At 48.2% G+C, this 12,293-nt stretch overlaps 1 non-coding gene across 1 annotated transcript; it reads right to left on the bottom strand.

The window, feature by feature from the left end:
- Window positions 1-1,522: 1,522 nt before the first annotated feature.
- Window positions 1,523-1,595, bottom strand: TRNAV-CAC (transfer RNA valine (anticodon CAC)). Its single transcript has one exon. It is a non-coding gene; the product is annotated as a tRNA-Val (tRNA).
- Window positions 1,596-12,293: the final 10,698 nt, after the last annotated feature.

The following is a 12,293-nucleotide window of genomic DNA, read 5'->3' as shown; positions in this document are numbered from 1 at the left end:
CTTTTTTGTATTGTTTTGGGGTTCAGTTGTATTTATTTTCTTTTTTTTTAGCACAGCATGTTCTGGGTATGGCATTTGTTTTCTAGTATTATCCAATAGGCTTTTCTATATGACTTGTAAAAGGTTCCACCAAAAAATGTTTCAAACATTCTAAAATTAAAAACACCACTATAAACATATTAGTAAGGCGTAGTTTTTTACAAGTTTTTTAAAAAGCGGGAAAAAAGTGTGGGTGAAAGAGGCCTTATATGGTATATGTCACAGACCTCTGATGTGACAGCTGGAACCTGTGATTGGCTGCATCAGTCAGGTGACTCTTCTAGCCACCAGGTAGCCCCCGATCATTGCTGTTAGAACCACTGCAGTCCTCTGGAGCGGACTGCTCTGAATCTGCAGGGGTGCTGAAAGGTGTGTATGCCTCTGATTATTATTTTAGAACCATTCAGGCCTAAAAAAAATTGATTCAAGTCTTGGACAACCCCTTTAAAAGACTGTACATTTTTCCTTATTATACACATATCAACTACTGCAGAACTATGCATGCAAGCTCACCACATAAGACTCCATAGCGTGTTCAATACTTTTTCCCTGTGTCATTTCTCATTATTACACATACCTTAAGTTATGGACATCTATAGTTTTATTTCTTTGCTTGTGTGGGTGGATGGGGTGTTACCAACATCTGGTGAGAATTTCATGTCAATAGCACCTTTAGAAATATATTTTCTTATATTTACTTATATTTAAGTTGGTGACGTGATCAATACTTATTTCACCTGCTGTACATGCAAGCGCTTTCATGCTGATTAAATCCATATCTTGATTGTAGAAATACAATTTCTAGTTTCTGAGAGATCCAGTATTGAAATTGTACAGGACAGGAGGCAGGTGGCGAGCAGAAATAGGAAGGGAGGGCAGGAGAGCTGCAAGTGCTATGTCCCTCCCCGGAGCTCTTGTGATTCTCACAGTAGCTCCTACAATGTATGATGGGCCCCTTAGTAGCCCCACACTGTATGATGACCACCTTTGTAGCCCCAGCTCTGTATGATGTTCCAATTAGTACCCCCATGTTGATTGACCACCTTAGTAGCCCAATGCTGTTGATGGCTGCCCCTTAGCAGCACCTCGCTGTATGATAGACCCCTTAATAGCCCCCATGTTGTATGATGGCCCCCCTGCCCTACCACGAAGTTTTACTGTATCAGTTATCTGCGCCTGCCAATACAGCTTAGGGTAGTGATGGCTCTGGATGGGCCCATCTGAATCAGGAGCCTGGTAAGACAGCCCCCTCTGCCCCCCTGGTAGCTATACTATTGATATACAGTATATCTATATATAACATGTATCTAGATTAATGTATAAATATATAGTGAAGGGCGTCCTCTACTGTATAAGACTAGAAGCTGCCGCAGTCACACCCTAACATAAATCTTTATAATATTTATAAACAAATGAAATAACAAATACATATATTAGTAGAATCAAATACCAGAAAAAAATACCAATTAAAAAAAAAAAAAAGTGTTTCCGCCCGGGATCGAACCGGGGACCTTTCGCGTGTGAGGCGAACGTGATAACCACTACACTACGGAAACCTAGCTAAAGTGGAGCTCCTCAGGTCGGTAGATAATGCTAATATGAGGACGATACCATTCTTTCACTTGCAGGAGGATTTTCTCCACTGAGTAGATACTTGCCTTGTATTAGCAGCCGGTTGTGTAACATGAGGAGCGCTACTGGGACGTCTGTGAGGAAATGACAATGGCTGCCTAGGTGACGCTGACCAGTGAGGGGACGACCTGCAGTTTAGCCTGTAGAGACCTAGGGACATTAGGAACAAACCATGTATGATATGCCACAGGGGAGCGTCGCTGATTCCATCCGCCAGCAGGGGGCAGCATACTCCTGCACAGAGTGCAGGAACTGGAGAGGAGGCTGCGCGCTCTGCCTGCAGTCACTATATGGCTGTGGTACATACTATAGGGGAGCACGGCATGTTGTGGGCAGTGTTTGGCATTATATAGCCCATATGGGAAGTAATTAAGTCTCTGCCTTTCAGTCATTCTGTATGGGTGCCATGTAGGTGAGGCCTGGCAAGAAACTGGCAGCTATGTCCTTCCTGTGCCCACAATGTATACAGAGTAAGTGGCACTCTCTGGGCACAGTGTATGCATGGTGGATGTCTGGGCACCATACAGTACAATTACTACGGTGCCATGCCTTTATGTCATTTCACTTCTGCACAAAAAAAGTACAGATTCATAAAGCAAAAAACATATTTTTAAGATTTGTCCCTGGGAGTTGGATGTTGTGCCCCCCAGGATCACATGCCACATGCTGACAGCAACATGGAGAGTCATATGGGGGGTAATTGTACAATGCAAAGGTGATCCACCGAGGGACACGCCGAATCATTCCCAACCAATCAGAGCGACCGTACATCACAGTCCGTATACAAATCACAGTATCCAGACTGACCGCGGGCCTCCTGACCCGGACATACTGCCTCCCATGTGTCTATGAGTATGTACAGTATACAGACCACAATGCCAGACTAACCGCGGGCCTCCCGACCCGGACATACTGCCTCCCATGTGTCTATGAGTATGTACAGTATACAGACCACAATGCCGGACTAACCGCGGGCCTCCCAACCCGGACATACTGCCTCACATGTGTCTATGAGTATGTACAGTATACAGACCACAATGCCGGACTAACCGCGGGCCTCCCAACCCGGACATACTGCCTCACATGTGTCTATGAGTATGTACAGTATACAGACCACAATGCCGGACTGACCGCGGGCCTCCCGACCCGGACATACTGCCTCCCATGTGTCTATGAGTATGTACAGTATACAGACCACAATGCCGGACTAACCGCGGGCCTCCCGACCCGGACATACTGCCTCCCATGTGTCTATGAGTATGTACAGTATACAGACCACAATGCCGGACTAACCGCGGGCCTCCCGACCCGGACATACTGCCTCCCATGTGTCTATGAGTATGTACAGTATACAGACCACAATGCCGGACTAACCGCGGGCCTCCCAACCCGGACATACTGCCTCACATGTGTCTATGAGTATGTACAGTATACAGACCACAATGCCGGACTGACCGCGGGCCTCCCGACCCGGACATACTGCCTCCCATGTGTCTATGAGTATGTACAGTATACAGACCACAATGCCGGACTAACCGCGGGCCTCCCGACCCGGACATACTGCCTCCCATGTGTCTATGAGTATGTACAGTATACAGACCACAATGCCGGACTAACCGCGGGCCTCCCGACCCGGACATACTGCCTCCCATGTGTCTATGAGTATGTACAGTATACAGACCACAATGCCGGACTAACCGCGGGCCTCCCAACCCGGACATACTGCCTCACATGTGTCTATGAGTATGTACAGTATACAGACCACAATGCCGGACTGACCGCGGGCCTCCCGACCTGGACATACTGCCTCACATGTGTCTATGAGTATGTACAGTATACAGACCACAATGCTGGACTGACCGCGGGCCTCCCGACCCGGACATACTGCCTCACATGTGTCTATGAGTATGTACAGTATACAGACCACAATGCCGGACTGACCGCGGGCCTCCCGACCCGGACATACTTCCTTACATGTGTCTATGAGTAGGTACAGTATACAGACCACAATGCCGCACTGACCGCGGGCCTCCCGACCCGGACATACTGCCTCACATGTGTCTATGAGTATGTACAGTATACAGACCACAATGCTGGACTGACCGCGGGCCTCCCGACCCGGACATACTGCCTCACATGTGTCTATGAGTATGTACAGTATACAGACCACAATGCCGGACTGACCGCGGGCCTCCCGACCTGGACATACTGCCTCACATGTGTCTATGAGTATGTACAGTATACAGACCACAATGCTGGACTGACCGCGGGCCTCCTGACCCGGACATACTGCCTCACATGTGTCTATGAGTATGTACAGTATACAGACCACAATGTTGGACTGACCGCGGGCCTCCCGACCCGGATATACTGCCTCATATGTGTCTATGAGTATGTACAGTATACTGACCACAATGCTGGACTGACCGCGGTCCTCCCGACCCGGACATACTGCCTCACATGTGTCTATGAGTAAGTACAGTATATTGACCACAATGCTGGACTGACCGCGGGCCTCCCGACCCGGACATACTGCCTCACATGTGTCTATGAGTATGTACAGTATACAGACCACAATGCCGGACTGAACGCGGGCCTCCCGACCCGGACATACTGCCTCACATGTGTCTATGAATATGTACAGTATACAGACCACAATGCCGGACTGACCGCGGGCCTCCAGACCCGGACATACTGCCTCACATGTGTCTATGAGTATGTATAGTATACAGACCACAATGCCGGACTGACCGCGGGCCTCCCGACCCGGACATACTGCCTCACATGTGTCTATGAGTATGTACAGTATACAGACCACAATGCTGGACTGACCGCGGGCCTCCCGACCCGGACATACTGCCTCACATCTGTCTATGAGTATGTACAGTATACAGACCACAATGCTGGACTGACCGCGGGCCTCCCGACCCGGACATACTGCCTCACATGTGTCTATGAGTATGTACAGTATACAGACCACAATGCTGGACTGACCGCGGGCCTCCCGACCCGGACATACTGCCTCACATGTGTCTATGAGTATGTACAGTATACAGACCACAATGCTGGACTGACCGCGGGCCTCCCGACCCGGACATACTGCCTTACATGTGTCTATGAGTATGTACAGTATACAGACCACAATGCCGGACTGACCGCGGGCCTCCCGACCCGGACATACTGCCTCACATGTGTCTATGAGTATGTACAGTATACAGACCACAATGCCGGACTGACCGCGGGCCTCCCGACCCGGACATACTGCCTCACATGTGTCTGAGTATGTACAGTATACAGACCACAATGCCGGACTGACCGCGGGCCTCCCGACCCGGACATACTGCCTCACATGTGTCTATGAGTATGTACAGTATACAGACCACAATGCTGGACTGACCGCGGGCCTCCCGACCCGGACATACTGCCTTACATGTGTCTATGAGTATGTACAGTATACAGACCACAATGCCGGACTGACCGCGGGCCTCCCGACCCGGACATACTGCCTCACATGTGTCTATGAGTATGTACAGTATACAGACCACAATGCCGGACTGACCGCGGGCCTCCCGACCCGGACATACTGCCTTACATGTGTCTATGAGTATGTACAGCAGAGGTGTATCTAGGTTCTCTGGCACCCGGGGCAAGAATTCAGTTTGGCCTCTCCCCCTTACCCCCCAAGCACATATGCGATTTGCACACTTAGGCTAATGTGCCCACGATGCAGAAATGAAGCAGAAAATTTCGGCAGCATTTCTGCATCTCCCTGGCAGAAAAAACGCATGCAGATTGTGCATGCGTTTTTCCTGCCAAATACATGCGGATTTGAAGCGTTATTCACATGCGTTTCTGCATGCGGATTGACAAGCGCTTTCCAAGCGATTTTAGCATCATTTGGAAAGTGCTTGACAACTAGGTCACACTATATAAATCCATGCAATCTGCATGGATTTATATAGTGTGACCGTAAGAATGTTTAAAAATAAACCTATACTTACATTCCGATGGCCCGGCGTGTGTGGCTGCGCTCGCTCCTGTCTGCCAGCTGATCGCGGGACACTTCATTGAAGGGCCTGCGGTCACATGACTGTGACGTCACCGCAGGTCCTTCAGTCCTGCCCGCACGCACAGGGAAGGAGACCGGGGGCCGTCAGAAGGTGAAAATAAACTTTATTTTTTATTTTATTCTTTTTTTAACAGGTACAATGGTACCCAGGTCTGGATGAGAGTCTCATCTCCTCCAGAACTGGGTACCATCCACACATTGAAATGCATATAATCCGTGAGTACAAATGTACTGACACGGATTATGTGCGTCTCACTGCAAGTCAATGGCGGCGATTACGCCGCGCTTCCGCAAAATGAATGGACATGCTGCGGATTTTTGAGCGCAGCATAAACGCTGCGGAAAAATCCGCAGCATGGGCATAGAACTTGCGGAATCCCCTTGGGGACCATGGGGGGCGGATTACCTAGCGTTTAACAAGCGTTTACGCTGCGGAAATTCCGCAGCATATACGCTTGAAAAACGCTACGTGGGCACTTAGCATTAGTCACGTGCCGACGAGCTGCTCTCCCTAATTCTCTCATTGTTCAGTGAAAAACGGAGAAGCAGGAAGGGAAGTGAGTTGTCACATGACCGTAAGTATGAAAATCGCATATGAGTGAAGTGGCCATGTGATGACTGCTGGAACCTGCAAGCAGAGCTGAATCCTGACAGTGAGGATATTACACACTTTTAGGATTGTCATGCTACATGGCTTCATTTTATAATTAAAGAGCTCGTCCAGGTTTGAGATAAAAGTCTGTAGTCACTGTATGTGACTGCAGGCTTCTGAATTCTCACAGCGCATGCACTGCACACTTTTAGGTTTCTCCCTTACACGTATACGATTTGAATATTTCTGGTCACATTCCGACCAGACGTGTCTGACCTCGCTCAATTCATTTTCATTGAGTGAGGCCACGCATGTCTAGTCAGCATGTGACCGCATGTATGTAAATCACCGGCACCAGAGAATCCTGACAGTGTGCAGTGCGTACTGTGAGAATTCAGAAGTCTGCAGTCACATAGAATGACTGCAGACTCATCACAAACTTCGACAACCCCTTTACTTCTCCTAACATAAATAAAAATATGAGAATTAGTCAGTATCACAAAAAAACATTTACATCCAGGTACCTGATAGATGACGTTGTCTCTGGAGTCATTCTCTTTCTTTTCTTCTTCATCTTGTCCAGACGCCATGATGAGTTTTGTCATCCACAGCTCGTCTCTGCAGACTTCCATCTTCTCCGGTCTTCTATAGCACATCCTCACACAATGCCTTTAAAGATAGCAGTGTCATTATAATGCTCCTGAATAAACATATCAGCCCTACACTGAGCCCCTGAATAAATAATTGTCCCCTACTATATTGCCTGCCCAAAATATGAATCCCACACTGTCCCTCTTATGGTACATGCCCATCCACATTGCCCTCTCCTTTCCCTACTGGGCTCCCTCTTCACACTATACTCTCACACTGTGTGTCCCCTATAGGGCCCAGTCTCTATACTGTGCCCCCTCATCACACTCCCCCCTCCTTGACTTACTATCCTTTCCTGGCTGTGCCTTTACAATGCCCCTCCCCCATGCTACCACCCCTGCACACACACTACTTAGTCTTTATTCTGTGCCCACTAACACTTTTCTCCACCCATACTGTCTACTCGCACTATTTCCCTCAATATTCTCACACATTTCCCTCTCCCTCCTCATACATTTACCCTCTCACTTTCCATACTGCCTCGTCATATTTCTCCCTGACTCCCCATAATGTGTATGCACCCATCCCATCACCCTCACTCCCCATACTGTGTCTGCATATATTTTCCCCTCGCTCCTTATACTGTATGCACAACCATCCCCCCATTCACCATACTGTGTCTGCACCCATCCTCCCATACATGCCCCCTATCTTACCCCTTACTCTTCATATTGTGTCTTCAAATTTCTCCTGCTCCCCATATTGTGTCTGCACCTGTCCCTTCCTTGCTCCCCAAACTTGTGTTCTCAAATCATCCACCCGTTACTCTAAATCTCCCCCACCACAGTAAATCTCCCCCACCACAGTAAATCTCCCCCACATAGTAAATACCCCCACACACAGTAAATGCCTCCCCACACATAGTAATTAACCCCACACACAGTAAATACCCCCCACACATAGTAAATACATCCCACAGAAAATACCCCACCCACACACTGTAAATACCCCCACACTCTGTAAATATTCTTACACACTATAAACTTCCCTCAGACCCATTACACTAAATCTCCCCCACCCTAAATCAAGCCCCCCCCCCCCCTTGTTACATTTAATCTTTGGTGTCTTCACCTCCACTAATGTGGAACACTTACCACCACTGTTCGCCTCTGTCTGCTGCACCGACGAGTGATGTCAGCAGCGTGATTACATGACCTGATCACGATGCTGACGTCGCACTGGCCCGGCAGTCAGAGTACAATTGAACACTGGGAGCCGACGCGCTGCACGTCCTGTGAGCCGGCTGTCAGCTTGACAGCTGGCTCAGAGAACTGCCGATTCCCAGTTCGGGGGGCGGCAAAATGCAGCTGCTGGGGGAGACACTTCAGACCGCCGCATTAAGAGGCCCGACTGCACCTCCTCCTCACATGTGTCTATGAGTATGTATACAGACAACAATACCAGAATGACTGCGGGCCTCCTGACCCGGACGTACTGCCTCATATATGTCTATGAGTATGTATACAGAACACAATGTCTTTACTGACCGCGGGCCTACCGACCTGGACTTACCGCCTCATATGTGTCTATGAGTATGTATACAGACCATAATGCTGGATTGACCCTGACGTACTGCCTCACTCGTGTCTATGAGTATGTATACAGACCACAATGTCTGGACGGACCGCGTGCCTTTCTACCCGGACGTACTGTCTCATATGTGTCAATGAGGATGTATACAGACTAGTGTTGAGCGAACATGCTTGACACTGCTCGGTACTCGCCCGAGCATCACGCTACTTGGGATGTTCGGCGAGCACCGAGCATTTCCGGGTTACTCGGGCATGAGCTCGGGTCTCCGCCCTGCATGTTTGGCGCTCTTTACAGAGCCAATGAACATGCAGGGATTGCCAGCCAGTCACTGTAATGCCGCAGCAATGTTGGTTGTGGGCATTACATTGATTGGCTGGCCGCACAGCGTCACCTCGAGTATTTAAAACCAGGCGCTGCCATCTTGGACACAGACGACTGGGATCAGACAGTGTAGGGACAGCGCTGCTAATTTAGGGAGAGATATATACTGCGAAATAGTTAGTGTAGGGTCTGTAAAGGCTGCCAGATCAAACAAACAGTCCTTCTCAGGACTAATATCCATCCCAAATATCAGGCAGGCTGTATAGGAGACGCAGTGGTTATAGCAGCAAATGCTGCATTACAATCCTGTGTGCTCCTGTTGCTGAAATTGCTGGACTTAGCTCCAGGTCTCGGGGGCCAGGAAAAATCCTTTTTTTTTCTCAACTAAATCCTCTTTTTTTTTTCCTCCTTCACACTGTACAAATACCCATCTTATTAACCTTTTGGTGTCCGTCCCCCCCCCCCCCCCCCCAAAAAAAAAAAAAAGTGTGTCTCTGATTTTTCAGACACAAATATATCTGTTGAAAATAGTCTGGTGTAGGCTAGAGAAACAGAAGTGTGGTTTTGCAGTTCCACGGTTCAAACCTCTGTATTATCCACTTTGGGGCCATTTGTATCTGAAAAAAAAACAGTTTGAGTGTGTCGCTCACTGTTCAGCCGCAAATATATATATTTAAAAAAGTCTGGTATACACCAGTAAATTATAACTGTGGTTTTGCCGTCCCACAGTAAAAAATCTCTATTATCCAGCTTTTGGCATTTTTTGCCATAAAGAAAAACAGTAATAGTGTCTCCTGATTGTTCAGACACAAATATATCTGTTGAAAATAGTCTGGTGTAGGCCTGAGAAATAGAAGTGTGGTTTTGCAGTTCCACGGGTAAAATCTCTGTATTATCCTGCTTTTGCCATTTTTTGCCTTAAAGAAAAACAGTAATAGTGTCTCCTGATTGTTCAGACACAAATATATCAGTTGAAAATAGTCTGGTGTAGGCCCGAGAAATACAAGTGTGGTTTTGCAGTTCCACGGGTCAAATCTCTGTATTATCCTGCTTTTGCCATTTTTTGCCTTAAAGAAAAACAGTAATAGTGTCTCCTGATTGTTCAGACACAAATATATCTGTTGAAAATAGTCTGGTGTAGGCCTGAGAAATAGAAGTGTGGTTTTGCAGTTCCACGGGTCAAATCTCTGTATTATCCTGCTTTTGCCATTTTTTGCCTTAAAGAAAAACAGTAATAGTGTCTCCTGATTGTTCAGACACAAATATATCAGTTGAAAATAGTCTGGTGTAGGCCCGAGAAATAGAAGTGTGGTTTTGCAGTTCCACGGGTCCATTCTCTGTATTATCCTGCTTTTGCCATTTTTTGCCTTAAAGAAAAACAGTAATAGTGTCTCCTGATTGTTCAGACACAAATATATCTGTTGAAAATAGTCTGGTGAAGGCCAGAGAAATAGAAGTGTGGTTTTGCAGTTCCACGGTTCAAACCTCTGTATTATCCACTTTTGGGCCATTTTTACCTAAATAAAAAACAGTTTGAGTGTGTCGCTCACTGTTCAGCCGCAAATATATCTATTTAAAATTGTCTGGTATACCCCAGTAAACAATGACTGTGGTTTTGCCATTCCACAGTAAAAAATCTCTATTATCCAGCTTTTGGTATTTTTTCCGTAAAGAAAAACAGTAATAGTTTCTCCCTGATTGTTCAGATTGTTTAAAAGAGTCGGGTGTAGGCCAGAGAAATACAACTGTGGTTTTCCTCTTCCACGGTTCTAATCTACTTTTTCTTACGCATTTTCCATTGATAGTGCGAGTGTAAGCTATGTTACTTCCTTTACAATGGGCAAGGCGCGTGAAAGGGACGTGGAACTAGACGTTCTGGTGATGGTGCGTGCAGAGGACGGGGCCGTGGCCAAGGTGAAAATGTGCCACAACCAACAGCCACATCTTCTCACTCCCACTTCTTGACCGAATTACTAGGGAAGCACAGAACAATACCAGTATTGCGAACTGATCAGTGTGAACAGGTTATTAATTGGATAGCAGATAATACTTCCAGTTACCTGGGCACCACCACCTCCGGTCTGTCTTCCACACGGTCAACTCTTAGTAGCCATGAGTCTCGACCGCATACTCCTCCTCACCCTGATGCTCCTTCCTCCCACCATGCCGAGTGTCGTCAGACAGCAACTGATCCCACACTTGGACACCCTGAAGAGCTGTTCACTGGTCCATTTCCAGATTTATGCCCCTCGCCTGCTCCTCTTGAAGTGGTGGAAGAGGAGATCCCATGTAGCGATGCCCAAATATTTGAACAGCCATGGCCACAGGAAGTCGACGCTGGCAATTTGTCACAAGAGGTGGACGATGACGAGACACAATTGCCAGGAAGTGAGGAGGAGGATCGAGGTGCGCAAGTGGAAGAGGAGGAGGTGGTGGATGATCTAGTAACTGACCCAACGTGGCAGGAGGACACGCAGAGCGAGGCCAGCAGCACACAGGGTGAGGGAGGCAGAGTACCCCAACAGGCAGGAAGAAGCAGTGTGGTGGCCTCACACAGATGGCGGGCAACAGTTCCCCGTAACACCAACACGAGGGACGTTGCCAGTACAACCTGTAGGTCTTCCAGAGTCTGGAATTTTTTTAAAGACTCTGCTGATAACCCCAAAAAGGCCATTTGTACCACCTGCTATGCAGGGGTGACAAAACTACCAGCCTGACCACCACCAGCATGATCAGGCACATGGCAGCAAAGCACCCGACTTTGTGGGGCGAACCCCAGGGTCCACGACCAGTGTCAGCGGGTGTCACCACTGCTTCTTCCGCTGTTGTGCGTGCAATGGAACCCCCTGGTGTGTGTGCAAGGCAATCCCCTGTCCATACTGCATGCAAAGATGCCCCCTCCTCTCAGTCTTCACTTGTTATTGCAGTTTCTCAAGAAAATTCGCAGCTAACGCCCAACAGGCCACAGTCCTAAATTCGCACATTTCACGACTGCTTGCATTAGAAATGCTGCCTTTTAGGCTCGTAGAGACGGAATCCTTCCACAACCTTATGGCGGTGGCCGTCCCTCGGTACTCGGTCCCCAGCCGACACTATTTTGCCTGGTGTGCCATCCCCGCACTACACAAGCACGTGTCCCAAAACATCTGCCGTGCCCTCAACAACGCAGTTACTGGGAGAGTCCACCTGACAGCGGACACGTGGACAAGTGCTTGTGGCCAGGGATGGTACATCTCCCTGACGGCACACTGGGTAAGCATAGTGGAAGCCGGGACCCAGTCGGACCTTGGGACGGAACACATCCTCCCCACACCAAGGATTGTGGGCCCTATGTCAGTCAGAGTTGCCCCCACAGTGTACAGCTCCTGCGCATCATCCTCCTCCTCCTCCTCCTCATGTTCAGCCTCCATCTCAGATATCACCACATCAGTTACAAGCTGGAAGCACTGCATTACT

This window comes from Phyllobates terribilis, unplaced genomic scaffold (genome assembly GCF_046119375.1).
Source record: "Phyllobates terribilis strain yellow unplaced genomic scaffold, ASM4611937v1 Scaffold_11__3_contigs__length_659146591, whole genome shotgun sequence".
NCBI lineage: Eukaryota > Metazoa > Chordata > Amphibia > Anura > Dendrobatidae > Phyllobates > Phyllobates terribilis.
The sequence above is the reverse complement of the archived record's forward strand: the minus strand, read 5'-3'. Positions and strand labels throughout refer to the sequence as shown.